Source organism: Meriones unguiculatus, chromosome X (assembly GCF_030254825.1).
Source record: "Meriones unguiculatus strain TT.TT164.6M chromosome X, Bangor_MerUng_6.1, whole genome shotgun sequence".
Lineage (NCBI taxonomy): Eukaryota > Metazoa > Chordata > Mammalia > Rodentia > Muridae > Meriones > Meriones unguiculatus.
Window position 1 is genome coordinate 83105795 of NC_083369.1, and position 22072 is coordinate 83127866.

The 22072-nt window shown below is 35.3% G+C and overlaps 1 protein-coding gene and 1 non-coding gene across 2 annotated transcripts in view; one reads left to right on the top strand and one right to left on the bottom strand.

Annotated features, from left to right (window-relative positions):
• Tenm1 (teneurin transmembrane protein 1) overlaps positions 1-22072 on the bottom strand; it is a 1125448-nt gene that overhangs the window by 730668 nt on the left and 372708 nt on the right. The window lies entirely within an intron of this gene.
• On the top strand, positions 17795-17897 carry LOC132650159 (U6 spliceosomal RNA). The gene has a single exon (XR_009588554.1). It is a non-coding gene; the product is annotated as a U6 spliceosomal RNA (small nuclear RNA).

Genomic DNA, 22072 nt, shown 5'->3' on the forward strand with positions numbered 1-22072 from the left:
TAATCAGGATATATTTTCTGTGATGAAATTAAAAAAAAAAAACTTTTCAATAGAATAAAAAGGTCATTTCACTATTGTATTGCTGTAACTATTATAGTCCCAGAAAGTATCCTAATACAGTGTTTATGACTTTTACATATATCTGATTTCTAACTATGTGCTAACCACACAGTATAGGCATAGTAAATATTTGTTGATTTTTAAGTGATTCCTCAAGGTGTTCCCTAATAGGCTGGGTCTGTATACACTGTCCGTTCTGTTAATAGAGGCTTTGAAAATATCAGAGATTATGTCTGCATAAAAATAAGCCTCTGGCATAGTTGCGATAACTGTCACAAGAGACTACACCTCCAAGAAGGGACCCCAGGCAAATTAATTGTGCTCTAGGAGGCTCTCATGCCACATTTTCCAACATCACAGTGTAGCTAAACCATATGCTAATGTGGCAAAGTGAGTCTCTCAGAAGCTTAGTTTTCCTTCTTTTTTCTACCTACTTAGTTTTTGAACATGGTGTTAGCATGTTAATTTCCAAAGCTTTATATCAGAATCATGACAGATTACAAATATGTGTAAAAGCATACATACTCTGTGTCTTAGACCAATTTTTGTTGGCATGACCTAATACACAGACTAGGTAGTTTTTGAACAAAAGAAGTCCACTACACATGTTGTATTGGAGGCTGGGAAGTCTAAGGACATTGAATTAACTTCGGGGAAGTGTAGAAGGTTGAAGACCAAGTGACCACATGAAACAAAAAGGACTTGTTCACTTTTCCGTGATAAGTTCATTAGTCCACTCATGAGTCCCTTGGGTCCTTATAAACTCTTAATGATTCTATCTTATATTGTCATTGCAATATTAATTAAACTTCAGTGTTAAATGTTTTGTTTTGGGACCTAGGGCTTGAAACTAAAGCCTTGTGCATAGTAGACAAATATTCTACCACAGATCCATATCTCTGTTTCTTAAGCTTTTCTTTGGCTCTTTCCCTGTTTATTTTGTCCTATTTTGATATGTTAGTATTTGTTTTATCTTTTATATAGAGTTTTAGATAGAGTTTTATTAGGCATCTCAGAATGGTCTTGCATTCACTACATAGCCTAGGCAGACTTCAATTTTCCTTCCTTCTACTTTAACCCCCCAAGCACCTTTTTATAGAGATAAGTTATTATGTCTATCATTTCAATGTAGGTTTTAGTCTACAGGACTCTGAGAGCAAACTCAGCATTTTAGAGTAATAATTCTTTCCTGTGAAAGCTCTTATTTTCAATGTTAAATGGTTTCTTCTATTACGAGTGGGGTAAACTCAACCCAAAGTTTTCGTTAAAAACGTATTTCTTTTTTAAGATAAATAATTTAATTTTGTGGTCTCAGCCTCTGCTCTCTATGAAATCAGATTCTCTTTCTGTGTTCTTTTATTCACTTAAGGTTACTCTGAAGCTAATTCACAAACTCAAATTTATAGCCTGCTCTATTCTTGTCTTTCTTTTTCTCTCCCACCTTCTCTCTGTGCATCTCTGTCTGTCTTTCTCTCTCTCTCTCACAGACACACATACACACATACACACACACACACACACACACACACACACACACACATACACATTACCCAAAGTATGCTAGGTAATTACCAACATTCTTTATCAGTTTTTGTTGGTCTCCCTCATTATGTAATAGGTTTGTGAATCCATTATCCCTTTTCATCTGAGAACTTCAAAATAGGTTACATCCAATAATTTTAATTATGTTCAATTTGTCTAGATTATTATGAGGATTACTTGATTCCTTAAATGTTTCAAAGGTACACTTGCTTCTTTTGTATTTTACTTCAGGACCACTGTCAAGGAGATGTACAATGTTGGGGCTCAGTAAATGTTATTGTAATAGTCAAACACACCGAAAAACACACCTGAAAAAAAATACTTTTTTAACTTCTCTCAAATAGTTACAATATACCCAAGTGATCCTCAAAGAGGAATTGGTGAGAATAAGCAACAGAGCTTATTAAAAATCATCTAGGCCTGCAATACAATTTCTTCTAGACTGGATTTTTCCTTAGGCTTATGACATGAGCTGATTCTCTCAGCTGCTTTAATCACATAGATATTAAACAACATGGGGCACCAAACAGACTTTTAGAGTTATGAGAAATGTTTGTTATGAATCGAAACAAAAGAGGATCAACGCCAAACCTGTGGTGACTGGCAGTCCCAGAAGCAATGCCTTAATTGAGGGTGGACCGCAAGACTTACTAGAAAATATGAAAATGGAGAAAGCCAAAGTTGCCCCAGAATAAAGCTCCAAAACTCCACCCAAATCAATGATTGCTGCAGATTTTCACAGGGGAATTCAACAGGAAAGTATTTTTGTAAATAAAACCTGCTGACGATATTTTTCCCCTTAAAAAATTCTTCCCAAAACATGATATCAAAGAAGGAGGAGGAGGAAATAGAGAAAGAGGAGGAGGAGGAGGAAGAAGAGTAGGAGGAGGAAGAGAAAGAGAAAACAGCAACAACATTACACCCGTAACATTTATTTCTACAGAATCTGCAGTTCAAACAGGGAGGATTGTCAGCCAAATCCTTTTTTACGAAAGTAATGGTGGCCAGGAAAGAAGATGATGGGTAGTAAGAATTCACCACCTGGAAAATGGAGTTACCTGGGGAGTGACAGCTGCCACAGGAAAAGTAGAACAAACAAACCTGCTGTCAGGCACACCTGTTCTTTGCAGGGAGAGGAGCCACAAAGCTGAAACAGCAGAAAATACCCAAGAGCAGGGTTCAGTGTCTTTTGTTCCTGACCTCTCTTCATTATTTTCTGTGTATGAAAGACTTCACAATAGCCATGTAAGTTTCGACTTGAGATGGACGAATTTCATAGTCTCTCAAATCAGTTTTCTGGCAGATAAAACAAAATTCCTCAAAGGCTTGAAAAGAATGAAGGCAAATATTTTCTAAGGTCTAGCTCAAATTAAGTTGAGAAACTATCATGTGCTATCTTAAAATATTAAAATTCTTGGATCTCAAGTGTCATGAAACTTTCTGGGTCTGGTATGGTAGATAAAGGTTTGGGGCAATCAGGCATGATTGTCAGAAGGTCCTTTCCACAGGAATTATTTTACTATAGATGGTCGCACATGACTGTGCCTTAATTTTCTGTTCTACACTTTTGCTCTCTGTTCATTAATGCTTTCAAAAGTCAAAATCTGGGCTTCCACAGTAACCCAGAGAAAACTGCAATCCTATGAAAATAAATCAGACCAAAAAGACAATATAGGCCTGTAACAGATTAGGTATACTAGCTTTGTAAATGCTCACAGTGCCCTACAGGAAAGCCTGCCACCAGCAGATAAGCGAAACTAGAGTTCAATATCAGTGGCAATATTTTGTCCTGCCTTGTAAAAAAAATGATATAGTAAAGGATGGAACTAATTGAAGCTGTGGCAGTAGTGATATTTTAAACGTAACTTGTATACTGGCTAAAAACTGTGGACTTTACAAGTCCAATCATTTTGAGCACAGACAACATATTAAGTTTTAGGTATTGTAAGGAAGTCAAGAGGCCTTTATCTCAGTACAATTAAAAGACTTTTCAGTCATTTTTTTTTTTAAATGAACTTATCATTTCATTAGGAGACACGTTTTACACCCAGTGCTTAAGCCAGTAAATAGTCAACTGTAGGACTGTGAATGTCAGACAATGAAAACAGTAGCAGCTCACAAAAGGCAGTGAATAAGATAAATGCCCAAAGCTGTGAAGAAAGAATTGATCAAAGGGGAAAGACCTGAAATAGGCCTTAGAGAAAGACAAGGCTTGTAAATGCTAGGATGAAGTACAGAAAGAAGTAATTGTAACTAAGACTTAAGGGAAATATAGGAGATCAAACATGACCCCTAGCCTGAGTCACCTTACTGTGTCTACTCCTGAGTTTAAGAATCAGTATAGCTGTTCTTATTATTATGGAAAGTAAAGTCCTTAGGGATTAGAGAGAAGTAAATCATCACAACTCACAGGGAGATTTCCTAAGCACACCTATAGTACATATAGAAAAATTAGTTTTAAACTTTTTACCTTAATTAAATTTCAGGCATCTCTGCATCCTTAGTCTTAAGATCACAGTCAGTAACTACATTTTTTAAAAATCCCAAGATGACTCTGAGTGGGTTCTGTAATAAAGTCACTACGCATGGAAAATGTATATCCAAACCAATTCAAACCAATTGTAAATTCTTTTAAAAAATAATCCCAGGAGTACTCTTAAAACCAAATCCCACAATTGTGTAGTTCCAAATCCTGATTATTCTGCTAGTTAAAGTAGAAAAAATAACTTGTAGTTTCATGTTGCCCTGAATCAGCTTTTTTGTTTTACTTTCCAGCTACTACATCCTCATGAAGGTGTTATGGAGATGTGTAAAGGCCAAAAGTTGAGCCTAAATACAAGAAAAAGCAAACAGAACACAATCAGAGAAGCCCTTTTTTAACAACTCAATATGGTGAACATCTGGTTTATCAGCGTGAAATAGAACACGTTGGAACTGAAGAGATGGCTCAGTGATTATAGGAAATTACTGGTTGTTGTTGAGAACCTAAGTTCTGTTTTTATCACCTACATGGTGACTCACAACTTCCTGTAACTTCAGTTCCAGGCCACCTTCTTCTGGCTTCTTATGTCACCTGCACATCTGTGCACATACATACATACATACATACATACATACATACACAGAGTTACACACACATACATCAAAGTTAAATCATAAAGAAAGAATATTTATAGGTTTTAAAAAGAAAATAAATATAAAGATGCATTGAGACTGTGCAGAACAATGAATGATTTGAAAATTAAAAGTCAATATTTCAGTATTTCAAAAGGTACATTTAGAGGAAAGATTAGGCATCATCTATTTTAATATGAAAAGACTGTTTAGAATCTTCATTAAGGTACTAAAAGCCCAGAATTTGGTAAAATTTGATAGATTTTCTTATAAATATACTATTCTTAAAAAGGTGAACAAAAGAAATTAATTTTGAAATTAAAATTTGAAAAGGAACTGCTTGAGCAATTTAAAAGCTTCTTTTAAAAAGTACTTTCCAGGCACACATTTGCATCCCAATAATTGCTTAGAATTTTATTTACCCCATTATATTCAAATGCATTTTAGAACTATTTTTATGTATTTTATTCTATAATTTTTATAGCTATGCAATATCATATACATTATTTTGCACATTTTATTTTCTACATAAACAACTTTACACTTTCCCAGTTTTTCTATTATAAAAGGAATATTTGCATTTGGCAAGTATTTTATAATAACATATATAAATTAATGTTATATTACATATTATATATTATATGTTATACATTATATGTTATATATTATATATAGTAATATATATTAACAGTGACTCCTCATTATGTCCCTGCCTCCAAGTACTTTTGTATATGTACTAAAATATTTTTATATAAATGCATATGCCTTTATATACCTACATTAACTTTAAGGTATTCCTATTTTTGCCTGTGTGTATATAGATAACATTTTCAATGAAACTTGGAGCTTATGTTTATTTTACTTATTGCATGCATTAATGCCCTTTCAACCATTTTCAAACAGTTCCTACTGACAGATTTAAGGCTGTTACCAGTGTGCTTTTGTCAGATACCAACACAATTGTCTTCTGAAGAGATTGTAGAATTTTGTATTACAAGTAAATGCAGGACTATATAGATTTTAAAGAAATAAATTTGCACCGTTACATTCCGATGAGCCTTTTTTTTTTTGGTTTTTAAAAGAAAAAAATTTATTAATTATTAAAATTATTTCACTTTTTATCCCTGCTGTTGCCCCCTCCCTTGTCTCCTCCTAGTCCCAACCTGTCCTCCCTCTTCTCCTCTTATACCCTTTCCCTAGTCCACTGATAGCAGAGGTCCTCCTTCCCTTCCATCTGACCCTAGCTTGGCTATGAGTCTCAGTATCTGCTCCCATATCCTGCTGGGTAGAATCTTTCAGAAGCCCCCAGTGGTAGGCCAATGATCCTCTTATCTGATCTAAATTAGTTGCTACTTTACATTCCTGTTCTATTCTTCTGAAGATGCTGCAACAATTGTGGGCATAATTGATGATATCTGCTAAAGTTTTCAGCCTTCTGATTTTTGGTAAAGAGAGGAGGGAAAAGAAACAGTTTATTTTCCATATTCGTGTTAGTTTTGACTAATATGAATATGGCTTTGAGTAGGTGCACTTCTTAAAATGAATAGTGCTAGAACAAGGCAGACTGAATAGCTAGGAAATACTAACTCTGGAGGATTATATTCAGTCTCGAAAATGATAAGAATAGGACAAACAAAAGGACTAGGAGAAAAAAAACAGTAAAATTTAACTTTGAATTTTAAACACATTCAAGTTTCTCCCAAAACACTGGCATATCCAATGGGAGAAAACAGAGACAAAAATCATTAAAGAATTAAAAAGAATGTGTCCACCACCATTTTGTTGATAGATCACTTTTATATGTCTCCTTATATATGACACAGGGCTGCTTAACTCCATATGCCAATACTACTTAAAAAAAGACCCCTTTACATTGCTTATAGTTAATGAATGTAAAGAGTAACTGAGAAATATTGAAGGCAATGATATTTTTCTGGGAATAAAAAAAATATTGAAAGTGGTAGGTAATGTGGAGGATGAAATTGTTTCAAGACCATTTAGTAATTTACTATATTTGCTATATTTCAATATTTGGAAGTGAAGTGAAAACAAAGTTATAGAATTGAGGATTTGAATGTCTAACTTTCTTTGAGACCAGTTGGCCACTTGTAAAATCCTGGCTCTCTTAGATGGTTTAGAATTTTTCATTTCTATAAATATCATAGCCATATTTAATAATATCAAACTATCCTATGTTTGCAAATATTAAAGGTTTTCATACTTTCATTCTTGTGATGTAACTATTACTGGCACAACTTTTTCTAACAAAGTTAAGTCTGGTATTCCTTCCTTCTCTCTGTGTGCCCAGAGTTTGGAATCTAATTCAGTTGTGTATTTTCTAGGAATTCTTCCTTTCCTGACTTTTCCAATCACCCATTCAAGTTAGATATCTTTTGTTCTTCTTTTCATAATGTATCATGAACGAACTGCTTTCCCTTTCAAATTCAATTGTAATAAACTGTTTTATTGACTTTGTGCCTTTGTATTCTTACTGCTTAGCACAAAAGCTGGCACACAGCAGAGTCAACAAACGTTTGCTGAATTAATTAAAGCATAAACACTAAAACTCTTTTGTCAATTGTTTTCATGTAGAAACTTTTGAGCTTTCTACATCATTGGTGATAAAGACAATGATTTATATTTTTAGTTATCAAATTGTTTTCTGAAAATAAACATGCTTAAGACTGAACTCTTTCTAGCCTAAAATATATTTTATTCAGTCTTCCTCATATTAGTATTCTAGACAGAACCTTGACACTTCCTAATTCTTCATATTCTTTTTCTCCTCAGCACAACCGTAAGTCCCAGCCATATATATTGGCAAGAAACAAGGAAGTTGTCCTTTCTTTCTTTCTTTCTTTCTTTGTTTCTTTCATGCATTCAAAAATTGATATACACTACTGAATAATCAACGTTTGAGATAGTACAGGGAAACACTATAACAGTGTTCTCATAAATAAATTTATCTAATTAATAACTGTGATACAATTGATATGCTGTTACAAGCTTATAATCTCTGCAACTCAGAAACAGAGGCAGAAGCACATATTGGGGCCAGCCCTGGAGCACAAATTTGAAGACAGTCTGGGCTAAAAGAGTAGAATGGTTTCATAAAATAATAAAAAAATATATCAGCTGATTTTGTTCTAATTTCATAAGCAATATTTTCTTTATATTTCAACCCAGACACATATTCTTGTTTCATGTCTCTACATGAAGAAAAATGTTCTTAAGTTTTACTTTTATTACTTGAAGAACACCTATTGTAATGCTCAACTGACTGAAGGCATTCCTTTAAAAGTGCCTCTTCCTGGATCAACAGTGACTTTTATTTTATCAGATACAAGACTCATACTAAGATCTATAAGTCGATGGCTATAATTTGTCCATCTTCTTTCCAACCCATTCAGGAAATAAATGTCCCAAATCATAAATTAATGGCATTTTTATTCTGAAAATTTCTTCAACCATAGTGTTTATAAGTGGAGCTTTTTGAATATTGTTAGAATACAGCAATGCCATTTGCCTAGAGTCCTTGTAATTGAATCCTAGTAGTTTTATTAAAGAGGAGGAAAAGAGAGAAAAAGAAACACATGTTAATGCCATGGAGGTTAAACACTGCCTAAGGACTTTGTCAACAAGAAACATATCTCTGAATTAGGACCACAGACATTGCATACCCATTTCCAGAAACATAAGCCGAAATAAGTTTGTTGTTTTCATTAAAAAAAAAAAATCTTGCTTTAGAATTATAATAACAAAAAGAGGCTATTGCAGAAACATTTCTAGGTACAGGAACATAGTTAAGATGACAGAGAAATCTGTCAGTAGCAGGTAGAACTTCTTTGGGAAAGGAACTATCATACCATATCAAATGTATACATTCAATTTAATTTAAGGGTGGTACTAAGCTTAGTTCCATACAAAATGTTTGGCTCTTTCACTAGCTTACTCTCCAAATGCTAATTGTAGTACATAAATAACATGAAGGATTATGATTCATACTGCCTCATCTAGCAACTCGATGAACTATATCATTACAGTATATTATTTAATATTGAACTTTCTCATTTTCATTTTTGAGCTGATTTTTATCAATACCATTATAACTTCTATTTATTTATAACTGCTATGAATCTTTACTGTGTATTACGTTCCTTAAGAAGCAGTATAAAATGTTTCTATAAACATTTTCATTGAATTTTAGCCAAAATATTAGTACACATATTGTAATTCTAAGTATGACAGTGCAAAAAAAAAAAAAAAAAAGAACATGATTTAATTTCAGTTAAAAACATGTGGGTTGATGCCCCAGGTCCCGCCTCTGAGAAAAAGGTATCGGACGGGTCTGATGCTCTTTGGGTGGATGACACCTAAATGAACATCGGTACAAAGTCCCAATTTATTTCTACTATCAGAGATCAGACCTCTACTCTTGCCTGATGCGTCTAAAACAAAAATGGGGAACTGTAGAGAGCTGCGGAATGCTATGCCTTAAAGATGGAGCTGGTTTCCACCTTCCACCTTCCCGATGGTGAGTGCTCTCTGTCACGAACAATTCCACATTTGGCTAAGGCTGAGGATCTGGCTTGCTTCCATGTATGTGGACCTATCTGCATTGCCCACGTGGCACGCCTGGGTTGGCTACCCAGAGGCTATTTAAGCTGTGGGCTGGCTTTCCCCAGGGTCCGAGGATTGTTCAAGCTTCCTGAATAAACTGCATTGAAAAAAAAAAATAAAAAAGAGTGACTGCCTGGACACAGTGGGTTATGAAACAAAACAAAATAAAACAAACCCAGCAAAGATAACAAGGACACAAATTTGGGAAGGGTTAGGTATAGGAATGAGGGCAATCTGGTATTCTGATCTCAAATAATCAAAGTTTTAACACTATAGTTGTCAAAGAATAAACAATGTTATAGTTGTAAAAAAAAAACAAGAACAGCACATTATCAATAACAGAAAATACTAGTAAAATACAACCCTATAAATTCCTGGCTGCACTGTCATTTCCCTCCTAACATAGCAATTAAGTACTATGTAGCAAGAGACATTCTTTTTCAAAGTTATTCTGCTAAAGATGGAAGTTTCCACATCATTTAAATCATCATTCAAATTATAAGAACAAAATGGTCACACAAAGAATTTTCAATAAGAAAGGAATTTAGATGCATCCTCACTATTTTTTCTGCATATGCAGTGTCAAATATTTGGATTATTTAAAGTGATTAACATTCAATTGTTTGTTTCCCTATCATATGAACAAGGCATAAACTGTTTTTACACTGAACAAGTCTCTGGTATATATGGATTGCCACTGTACATTTAGGTTTCACAATAACCACAGTAAATTATTTGCCTCAAGCAACTCCTTGAATAAGGTTTAATAAATCCAAATTTGTTATCAAATGCTAATTATGTAAGTATGACAACAATGACAAATATGGTAAAATGAAAGAAGCAGTTTTTAAAACCTCATCTTCATACAGAAGATTACTGATTGTTTTTAGAAATGTTGAAGTGTGGGAATTATACTTGTGGATTTGTTGGCGAACATGATATCACTCAACAGATTCCAGGCTGAATTGTAAAACGGTAGCACTCTGTTGAGTAATTGTATATACATCAATGCTCAAATGAAGGCATCCTGTAGACTTGTATGCACAATAAATCATCATCTGTACTTGGCCCTTGGAGTCTATTTGAATGCCCATTCAGTCCAAGTCGGCTGGCTAGATAAGTCATTGATTTTCTTCTTCAGTGCCATCCCTGGGAAAATAGCCAATGTTTAATAATGGAAAAGATCACAATTTTAAAAGTGAATGGGGAGGAGAGGGTATTTTGAACTCAAATCATCAAGTTCCTGGAAACTAGTTATACTAACAAGATATTCATAGTCCGGTTGGATGAAATAAAAATAAATATTCATCTGAATAAAAGGCCATTTCACGAATTGTGATTAAAACATCTCTCCACCAGTCCTACTCTTTTATTACTGACTTTCTCCTGGACTTAAAATTTACTTTTCAACCTTGACAAATACTGCAAGTTCAATGAGCTTTCCTTTCTCTTAGTCCATTAGCCTCATTCTAAGTTCAGCAGTTTTTTATAGTGATCTTGAATCCTGGATCAGTTTGTTCTATGTAGTCACTGAATGAACATTAGCTCTGCAGTCCCTGATCATATTTCTACTTAACCTGTCAATCCTCTAATAAGACTTAGCTTGGTTTGCTTTTGTTCTTGTATCTGAGCTAGTAACAAAGCCTATTCCACTCTATTTCCCTTCATTCAAGATTAAGAACTTAGTAGATACGGGAGTATATGAAATCTATCATTTTTGTCACTCACTTTTATCATTCCTAAACTAGTTTGAAGATTTTTTTCCACTATTATAACCAAAATTTTAACTTACGTGTTAATCTTATTTGTAAACCTACTATCACTTATTTTATTTGTAATGAGTTTAGCCTATCTCTCTTTTAATGTTTGTTTATATACTTATGACCTTTTCCTTCTGAAGCATGACAGATATTATTGTATTCTTCTAAACATAGCAAAATAGATTCTATGAATATGATAAACTCCTACTGTACTTCTTGATTTTTCATGGACTAAGGTTCACTTCTATTTTCAATCACTTTAGGCTTTTTAAATTTTTTAAATTTAAAATAGGGAAGTTCTGTACCCTATCCTTTGGTTTGTATACATTACTACTTTCCAACATTTCATCAGCATTCATTTATTTATCTTTCAAATATTTACTTGTTACCACGGCGAAAAGTGAAGAAATGGAAAAGTTTACATGTTAACATTTTATTTTTTCATTTATAAACTCATGAGATTTTAGAAATATTTTGCTGAAACCCTTTACTTATTTTATCTATTCTAGATCACCTAATATCTTATGACCCAACCATCTCAGAAGTCTATGCTTACCTTTATTTTTTTCTTTTTCATTCATTCCTCAATCTACCAAAATCTGATTTATTCTTTATTGTTATACTATGCCATATTAAAGTGAGCAATGGATTCTTTTTTGTCTTCTTTTGTTCTTTTTTAATTAAATTATTATTTTTATATTAGTTACAGTTTATTTAATTTGTATTCCAACTGTAGCCACTGCTTCACTCCCTCCCAATCCCATCCTCCCTCCCTCAACTCCTCCCTGGCCTTCTCTAAGTCCACTGATATGGGAGGTCCTTCTACCCTTCCATCTGACCCTAAATTATGAGGACTCATCCGGACAGGCTGCAATGTCCTCCTCTGTGGCCTAGCAAAGCTACTCCTCCCTCAGGCGTGGGGGGAAGTCAAAGAACCAGCCAATGAGATCATGTCAGAGACAGTCCTTGTTCCCCTTACTATGGTACCCACTTGGATACTGAGCTGCCCTGGGCTACATCTAAACGGGGGTTCAATGTTATATCCATATATGGTCCTCGGTTGGAGAAACAATCTTAAAAAAGATCCCTGTGCCCAGATATATTCTTGTGGAGCTCCTGTCCTCTCCAGGTCATACTAACTCCCCCTTCTTTCATATGATTCCCTGCACTCTTACCAAGGTTTGGTTATGAGTCTCAGCATCTGCTTTGATACATAGCTATGTAGAGTCTCTCATAGGCCCTCTGTGGTAGGCTCCTGTCCTGTTACTTGTTTTCTCCTATTTCCAACCTCCATCCCACTTGTCTTTCTAAGTGAGAATTGATCATTTTACTCCGGGTCCTCTTTATTGTTTATCTTCTTTAGGTGTACAGATTTTAGTATGTTTATCCTCTTCTAGTAGCCACTTATAAGTGAGTATATACCATGTGTTTCTTTCTGCTTCTGGGATACCTCACTCAGTATGGTCTTTTGTAGATCCCACCATTTGCCTGCAAATTTCATGATTTCCTTGTTTTTAAATGCTGAATAGTATTCTATTGTATAAATGTAACATAATTTGTGTATCCATTCTGCCGTTCAGGGACAGCTGGGTTGTTTCCAGGTTCTGGCTATTCCTAGTAAAGTTGCTACGAACATGAGTGAGCAAATGTCCTTGTTATGTACTTGAGCATCTTTTGACTATATGCTTAGGAGTGGTATAGCTGGATCTTGAGAAACCACTATTCCTAAATGTCTGAGAAAGCACCAGATTGATTTCCAAAGTGGTTGTACAAGTTTACATTCCCACCAGCAATGGAGGAGGGTTTTCCTTTCTCCACAACCTCTCCAGCATGTGTTGTCACTTGAGTTTTTTATCTTGGCCATTCTTATGGGTATAAGGTGAAATTTCAGGGTCATTTTGATTTGCATCTCCCTGATGGCTAAGCATGTTGAACATTTCTTTCACTTTTTCTCTGCCATTCTATATTCCTCTACTGAGAATTCTCTGTTTGGCTCCGTACCCTTTTTTTTTTTTATTGGATTACTTTATTTGTTGCTTTTTAACTTCTTTAGTACTTTACAAATTCTAGATATTAGCCCTTTGTTAAATATAGGGTTGGTGAAGATCCTTTCCCAGTCTGTAGGCTGTTGTTTTGTTCTGACAATAGTGTCTTTTGTTTTACAGAAGATGTCTAGGTCTCTCTTATGTTATTGCTTAATCAGAGATAAAACTCTTGATTCTTTTCTACCTCTCACACATAGCCAGCTGCTAAGCCCTGCAAATTTTCATATATCACTCCTTGTATTTACTTGACCACTTAATGCAAAAGTTAATCCCTTCATCATCTTTTTGTCTAAATTAGTGTAATATTACTACAAATGGTCACCTTCCAAATATTTTTTCTTATCCTGTACTCTTTATTACCAAAAACCCTCAAAAGTTTTGAAATCTTCCTAGCTGCAAAAGAGTATGTTTAAAACATCCATACATCCACCTTGAACATATTTCTTGGAGGTAGACAAGGTTCAGCATGTAAAGGTGCTTGCTAGTCAATCCTGGCAACATGGGATCAATCTCTGCGGTGAACATGATAGTGAAAAGTGAGAACCAAATCCACAAATGTTTTAGTCTGACTTCTACAGGAATGTGTGGTATGTATACCTACATATCTTACAGGAACTCACAATAAACAAATATTTTAAAATTTGTATTTATATATTTATTTATAACAATTTATTCACTTTGTATCCATGTCACAGCCCTTCCTCATCTCCTCCAAGTCCTACCTAACATCCCTTTTCTCCCCTTATGCCCTTTTCCTATTCCTCTGATATGGAAGGACCTCCCCCACTTTTATCTGACCATAGCTTATCAGGTCTCATCAAGGCTGGCTGCAATATGGTGTGGCTCGGCAAGGCTGCATCCCACAGGGTGAGGTGATCAAAGAGCCCATGTTCATGTTAGAAGCAGCTTCAGCCCCCTTTCTAGGAAACCCACTTAGAAACTGAGCAGCCAATAGGCTTTCTTAAAACAGGCAGTCTAGGTCCTCTCCATGTATGGTCCTTAGTTGGAGTATCAGTCTCTGTAAGACCCCGTGGGTACAGATATTTTGGCTTTCTTGTTCTTGTGGAGTTCATGTTTCCTCCAGGTATTTCTATCTCCCTATTCTTCAATAAGGATTCTGGCACTCTGCCAAAAGTTTGGCTATGAATCTCAGTCTTCGATACCCTGATGGGTAGAATCTATCAGAAGTCTTCTGTGGAAGACTCCTGTCCTGTTCCTTGTCTCCTCCTACTTCCATTGTCTATACTGTTTGATCTTCTGAATGAGGATTAAGCATCTTCCCTAGGGTCCTCCTTTTTGTATAGCTTCTTTAGCACTGTAGATTTTAATATGTTTATCCTATATTAATGTCTAATGTCCACTTATAAATGAATATATACCATGTGTGTCTTTCTGCTTCTGGGTTACTTTACTCGGGATGATCTTCTCTAGTTCCCACCATTTGCCTGAAAATTTCATGATTTCTTGATTATAATTGCCGAGTAGTATTCCATTGTGTAAATGTACCAAAATTCCTGTATCCATTCCTCAGTTGAGGGACATCTAGGTTGTTTGCAGATTCTGGCTATTATGAATAGAGCTGCTATGAACATGGCTGAGCAAATGTCCTTGTTGTATAGCTGAGTATATTTTGGATACATACCTAGAAGTGGTATAGCTGGATCTTGAGGTAGCACTATTTCCAGTGTTCTGAGAAAGGGCCAGATTGATTTCCAAAGTGTTTGGACAAGGTCATATTTCCATTAGCAATGGAGGAAGGTTCCTCTTTTTTTTCACATCCTCTCCAGCATGTTTCATCCCTTGAGTTTTTTATCTTAACCATTCTGATGGTTGTGAGGGGAAATCTCAGGGCCTTTTTGATTTGCATGTCTCAAATGACTAGGGATGTTGAGCATTTCTTTAAATGTTTCTCTGACATTTGATATTCTGTTGAGAATTATCTGTTTAGCTCTGTACCCCATTTTTTAATTGGATTACTTGGTTTGTTGATGTTTAACTTCTTAAGTTCTTTATGTATTCTGGATATTAGCTCTCTGTCAGATATAGGGTTGGTGAAGATCTTTTCCCAGTGTGTAGGCTGTCATTTTAGTTTTTTTTGAATACATTTTAATTAAAATTAAATTAAATTACTTTCCCTTTTATTTTCCTCCCTCAACCCTTCCATATTTCTTCACTTCTTTTCAAATTTATGCTGTCTTTTATATTATATATAGGAGATTATAATATAGAGAGATGCAAGAATATATAAATATTTCAGGTCTTTTTATTAAGTCTCAGACAATGTCATGAAGACATATTGGAAATTATATTATTCCCATTTCAAATAGATATCAGTTTTGTCAGTTTCTAAGCTCTCCTCTTCAAATGAGGAATTATATAGAAGACTGTCAGAAATGTTTATTTCATTTTTAGGAGACTAGGGAGTAACAGACAAGAGACAGATGTGAGGAAAACATCAGAGACATTGTTGATTATCCTAGCAAATATCCCTTTCCATCCTACATTTTTCGTTCGTTCAAAGATTCTCTCTGGGGGCAGAAAGAAGGGCTATACATTTCAAATTATTTTTAGGACTTTGATTAACTGTGCCACCAGACCCCAGGTGACTATTAATATACTAGTAAAAGCAGTTAAAAGAAGACCCAAGGTTATCCATTGAGTGAATGAAGTAAAATTGAAAGCATGAATCTTGACCCAGTAATGTGATCTTTCTAGAAGACCATATTGTGGAGACAATCCAAAAGGGGACAAATGGGAATAAGAGACACAGTCTACACAAAAGGTTAGAAGATGAGGCTCCTCAGCATGGAATTCAGCATTAAATGAAAGGACTTACTTTCAGTATATCCATTCTGTCTCAATAAAGCACAATTCTATTATAACATAGCCTGTGATTGTAAGACTTTAGCCGTGCTATAAAAACATCCCGTGTCTTGAAATATAAAAGCTCTGTATATCAAAAGCTGAAAAAAATGAAGCTATCAGTTATGCTTTCTAATAAGCTTTATAAAAGGGTACTTCTATATTTGATTTGTGTCTATGACCAAAAGACAATTGCTTGAATAGTAAATGTTCCATAAATACTTGTTCAATTGAATTAGCTAATTGGTTGATGTCATTTTTTTAATGTTTAAGGATCACTTGGGATTATAAATTTATTAGCTAACAAGTGCTCTCATCAAAGGAAAACTGGAAGCCTATATCATAGCTTATATGGATATTGGCAAGAGGAGACAAACATTCATAAATTGTTGTTAATTATGTTTCCACTTCTCATGAATTGTTTGCTTTTATTATTTACCTATGTCTTGCATGGCATTGAAGCAAGGCATGTAAGTCCTTTTGTCAACTGCCAGAAGTATTATTCTCCACAATTAATCAGGAAAAAAATGAATTAAGTATTGCTTCTTTAGAATTAGGACAAACTTGTTGCAGATAAATTGAATGCATTAAGAAATTAACATACCAGTAAATGATTGATCATTACAATTATCTAAATTTGCATTTCTAGAATTCTACCGAAAGAACTCAAAATCCCTCTTCTAAGATATTTTTAGCCACAGTTTTCAGCTGGGGAAAATATATAAGACATGTGTTGCTTATTATTGTAACCAGAATTCCAAGAATTTTACACAATATCCACAACCAGACTTTAAATAAATTAATCCAATGAATTTTTAAATAGAAATGTTCTTATATAATTTGTTATTGACACTAATGTATTAGCAAGTGATGTCATTAAACATCTACCTACAAGGCATCATAATAATAATAAAAAAAAAAACTAGAGGAAAGCAAATAAAAAGTGACTTGATGACTGTAAGCACCTTTATATAGGTTCCAATATATCTAATAAAGACATTATAAAGCCATATATAAAATAGAACAATACCACTGAAACATCACAATGCTCACTCAGAGCTAAGAAAAATCACTTTTATTTGATTACAAATAATAATAATACCTGTTGATAATAATAATCAGCAAATATTAAGATCTCATGATGTGCTAGACAATGTTTTGTATTCTATTAGTTCATATTAATTATATATTTACTGCATGCACAGTATTTCCAAGTGTTGTTCTAACACTGGGACTCATCAGAAAAGAAGATAGAGAAAAATCACTGCTCTCACAGAACTTAATATTAATGGGAATGACAGCAACAAAATGAAGAAATTAAAAGTATATTAGTAAGTATAAATGTACAGCAAACTGTTGAAAAAGCCACATATGTAGTGTAGTAAGTATACAAACACATACAGTAAGCATTACTAAATATATAAAGTTTAATGGAAATAAATAAGAAAGTATGTCAAATGGGTGGTTTTGGATCATATCTATGATCCTAGCGTTATTATTTTTAGTGCAGGTTTTACTTCCAAAACACTTTCAGTTTAGTTCTTGGAAATATGTAATTGTTACACACCTTGTTTTCTGAGGCCCTTGGTTGTGTCACCAACATCACACACACACATACACAGACACACACACAAACAGAGCACAAAAATTCCTACTTTAGAAAATAAATCATATGGTTAGCTAAGCAATATGAGAAAGAAAGAGAAAGGAGAGCAGTTTTCAAGGATAACATAGTGGTCAGATAACTCTCACTAAGATGGAAATCCAAGCAATAAGATCTGCATTAGGTTCTTGCTTTGGCAGCACATATACTATAATTGGAATGATACAGAGAAGATAAGAATGGACCCTGAACAAGGATGACACGTAAATTCGTGAAACGTTTCATATTTCCAAAACTCAAGTGACAACACGTGGAGGGAATGTGGAGAAAGGTGAACCCTCCTCCATTGCTGATGGGAATGTAAAACTGTACAACTTTGAAAATCAATCTGGTGCTTTCTCAGAAGATTAGGAATAGTGCTACCTCAAGGTCCAGCCATACCGCTCCTGGGCATATAACCAAAATATGTTCAAATATACAACAAGGACATTTGCTCAACTGTGTTCAAAGCAGCTTTTTCATAATAGCCAGAATCTGGAAAAAAAAAAAAAACAACTAGATTTCCCTCAACTAAGGAATGGATATAGAAATTATGATACATTTATAGAATGTATACTACTCAGCTATTTTTTTAGTGTATTTCTTTTTTAATTTTAATTTTTATGTTAATTACAATTTATTAACATTGTATCTCAGCTATAGTCACCTCGCTCATTCCCTCTCAATCCCACCTTTTCCCCCCCTCATCTCTTGCCATGCCCCTCTCTAAGTCCATTGATAGAGGAAGTCCTCCACCCTTTCTATCTGACCCTAGCCTATCAGGTCTCATGAGGACTGGCTGCATTGTCTTTCTCTGTGGCCTGGTAAAGCTGCTGCTGCCCCATCAAGGGAAGGTGATCAAAGAGCCAGCCACTGATTTCATGTCAGAGACAGTCCCTGTTCGCCTTACTAGGGAAACCCACTTGGAGACTGAGCTGCCATGGGCTACATCTGTGCAGCGGTTCTAGGTTATCTTCATGGTAGGATCTTGGTTGGCGTATCAGTCTCACAAAAGACCACTGGGCCCGGATTTCTTGGTTCTATTGCTCTCCTTGTGGAGGTCCTGTCTCCTTCAGGTCTTTCTATCTCCCCCTTCTTCCATAAGGTTCCCTGCACTCTGCTGAAAGTTTGGCTATGAGTTCAGCATTTGCTTTGATACCCTACTGAGTAGTGTCTTTCAGAGTCCTTCTGTGGTAGGCTCCTGTCTTATTCCCTGTTTTCTCCCTCTTTCAATGTCCATCTCATTTGCCCTTCTTAATGAAGATTGATCCTCTTACCCAGGGTCCTCCTTCTTGCTTTCTTTTTTTAGGTGTACAGATTTTAGTATGTTTTTCCTATATTATACGTCTAATATCCACTTATAAGTTAATATATACCATGTGTGTCTTTCTATTCTAGATGTATTCTAGATCCCACAATTTGCCTGCGAATTTCATGATTTACTCGTTTGTAATTGCTAAGTAGTATTTCATTGAGTAAATGGACACAATTTCTGTGTCCATTCCTCAGTTGAGGGTCATCTGGGTTGTTTCTAGATTCTGAGTATTATGAATAAAGCTGCTACAAACATGGTTGGGCGTGTTGTGTACTTGAGCATCTTTTGGATATAAGCCTAGGACTGGTATAGCTGTATTTTGAGGAAGCACCATTCCTAATTGTCTGAGAAAGTGCCAGATTGCTTTTCAAAGTGGTTGTACAAATTTACACTCCCACCAGCAATGGAGTAGGGTTCTCCTTTCTCCACACCCTCTCTAGTATGTGTTGTCACTTGAGTTTTTGATCTTGGCCATTCTGATGAATTCCCAGGGGCATTTTGATTTGCATCTCCCTGATGACTAAGGACACTGAACATTTCTTTTAAGGGTTTCTCTTCCATTTGTTATTCTTCTACAGAGAATTCTCTGTTTAGCTCCGTACTCTAATTTTTACTTGGATTATTTGATTTGTTGCTTTTTGACTTCTTTACATATCCTGGATATTAGTCCTCTGACAATTATAGGGTTGGTGAAGGTCTTTTCCCAGTCTTCAGGCTGTCGTTTTGTTCTGATGACATTGCCTTTTGCTTTATATAAGCTTTTCATTTTCATGAGGTCCCATTTATTGATTCTTGATCTTAGAGCTTGTGCTGTTGATGTTCTGTTCAGGAAGTGGTCTTCTGTGCCAATGAGTTCAAGATTCTTCCCCACTTTTTCTTCTAACAGATTTAGTGTGTTTGGTTTTATGTTGAGGTCTTTGATCCACTTGGACTTTAGTTTTGTACAGAGTTGTAAATATGGATTTATTTTCATTTTTCTACAAGTAGACATCCAGTTAGACCAGCACCATTTCTTGAAGATGCTGTATTTTTTTCCATTGTATGGTTTTGGCTTTTTTGTCAAAAATCAAGTATCCTTAGGTGTGTGGGTTTATTCCTGCATGTTCTATTAGATTCCATTGATCCACCATTATGTTTCCATGCCAGTACCAAATAGTTTTTATTACTATTGCTCTGCAGTACAGCTTGAGATCAGGAGTGGAGATACCTCCAGACGATCTATTGTTGTACGGTATAATTTTGGCAGTTCTGGGTTTCTATCTCTCTTATGAACACTGATGCAAAAGTACTCAATAAAATATTTGTAAACTGAATAAAAAAATACATGAAAGATATCAACCACCATGACCAAGTAGGCTTCATCTCAGGCATGCAGGGCTGGTTCAATATACAGAAATCCTTCAGTGTAATCCACCATATAAACAAACTGAAGGAGAAAAACCACATGATCATCTCCTTAGATGCCAAAAAAGAGAGATCAGAGAAAGAAGGCACATGCCTAAATATAGTAAAGGCAATATACGGCAAGCCTATAGCCAACATCAAACTCAATGGAGAGAAACTTAAATCAATCCCACTGAAATAAGGGACAAGGCAAGGATGCCCACTCTCTCCATATCTCTTCAACATAGTACTTGAAGTCATAGCTAGAGCAATAAGACAACTAAAGGAGATCAAGGGCATACAAATCAGAAAGGAAGAAGTCAAATTATCACTATTTGCAGATGATATGATAGTATACATGAGTGTTCCCAAAAATTCAACCAGAGAACACCTTCTCCTTATAAACACCTTCAGCAAAGTGGCTGGATACAAAATTAATTAAAAAAACAAACAAACAAACAAACAAAAAAAAAACAGGAGCCCTCTTGTATTTGAAATCCCAAAGGGCTGAGTAAGAATTTAAGGAAACAGCACCCTTCACAATAGCCACAAATAACATTAAGTAACTTGGTATTTCTCTAACCAAAGAAGTTAAAGACCTGTTTGAAAGAAAAAACTTGAAGTCTCTGAGGAAAGAAATTGAAGAAGGTATAAGAAATGGAAAGATCTCCCATGGTTGTAGATCGGAGGATTATCATAGTGAAAATGGCTATCCTGCCAAAAACAATATGCAGATTCAATGCAATTTCAGTCAAAATACCAACACAGTTTTCACAGAACTTGAAAGAACAATTCTCATCTTTATATGGAAAAACTGCTGAGCTATTATAAACAAGGAAATCCTGAAATTTGAAGGCAAATTTGTGGAACTAGAAAAGATTCCTGAATGAGGTAACCCAGAAGTAGAAAGACACTCATGGTATATCCCCACTCATAAGTGGTTATTAGACATTTAATATAGTTTTAACATACTAAAATCTATAGTCCTAAAGGAGCTAAACAACATGGAGGACCCTAGGGAAGATGTTCAATCTTCATTCAGAAGGGCAAATGGGATAGATATTGTAAGGAGGAGAAGACAGGGAATGGTACAGAAGCCTATCAGAGAGGGCCTCTGAAAGACTCTACACAGCAGGGTATCAAAGCAGATGTTGAGACTCATAGTCAAACTTTGGGCTGAGTGCATGTAATCTTATGAAAGAAAGGGGAGAGAGAAAGGCCTAGAGGTGACAGGAGCTCCAAAAGGAGACTAACAGAGCCACAAAAACAACCACCACAAAAACTTAGCCTTGGAGAGACTGATATCCCAGGCAAGGGACCATGCATGGAGAGGGCCTAAAACCCCAGCTCTGATATAGCACATAGCCTCATTCTCCAAGTGGGTTACCTAGTAAGGGGAGCAGGAACTTTCTCTGACATGAACTCAGTGGCCTGTCTCTTTGATCACTCTCCTGGGTGGTTCAGCCTTGCCAGGCCACAGAGGAAGACAGTGTATCCAGTCCTGATGAGACCTGAGAGGTTAGGGTCAGACAGAAGGGGAAGAGGACCTCCCCTATCAGGAGAGGACTAGGAGAGGGACATAGTGAAGAGGGTGGAAGCATGGGACTGGGAGGAGAAGTGGGAGGTCCTATAGCTGGGACATAAATTGAATCAATTGTAATAAATAATATATAAACAAATAAACAAAAAGATCTGCATCAAATAAGGGTAAGTGTCAAAAGGAAATGTA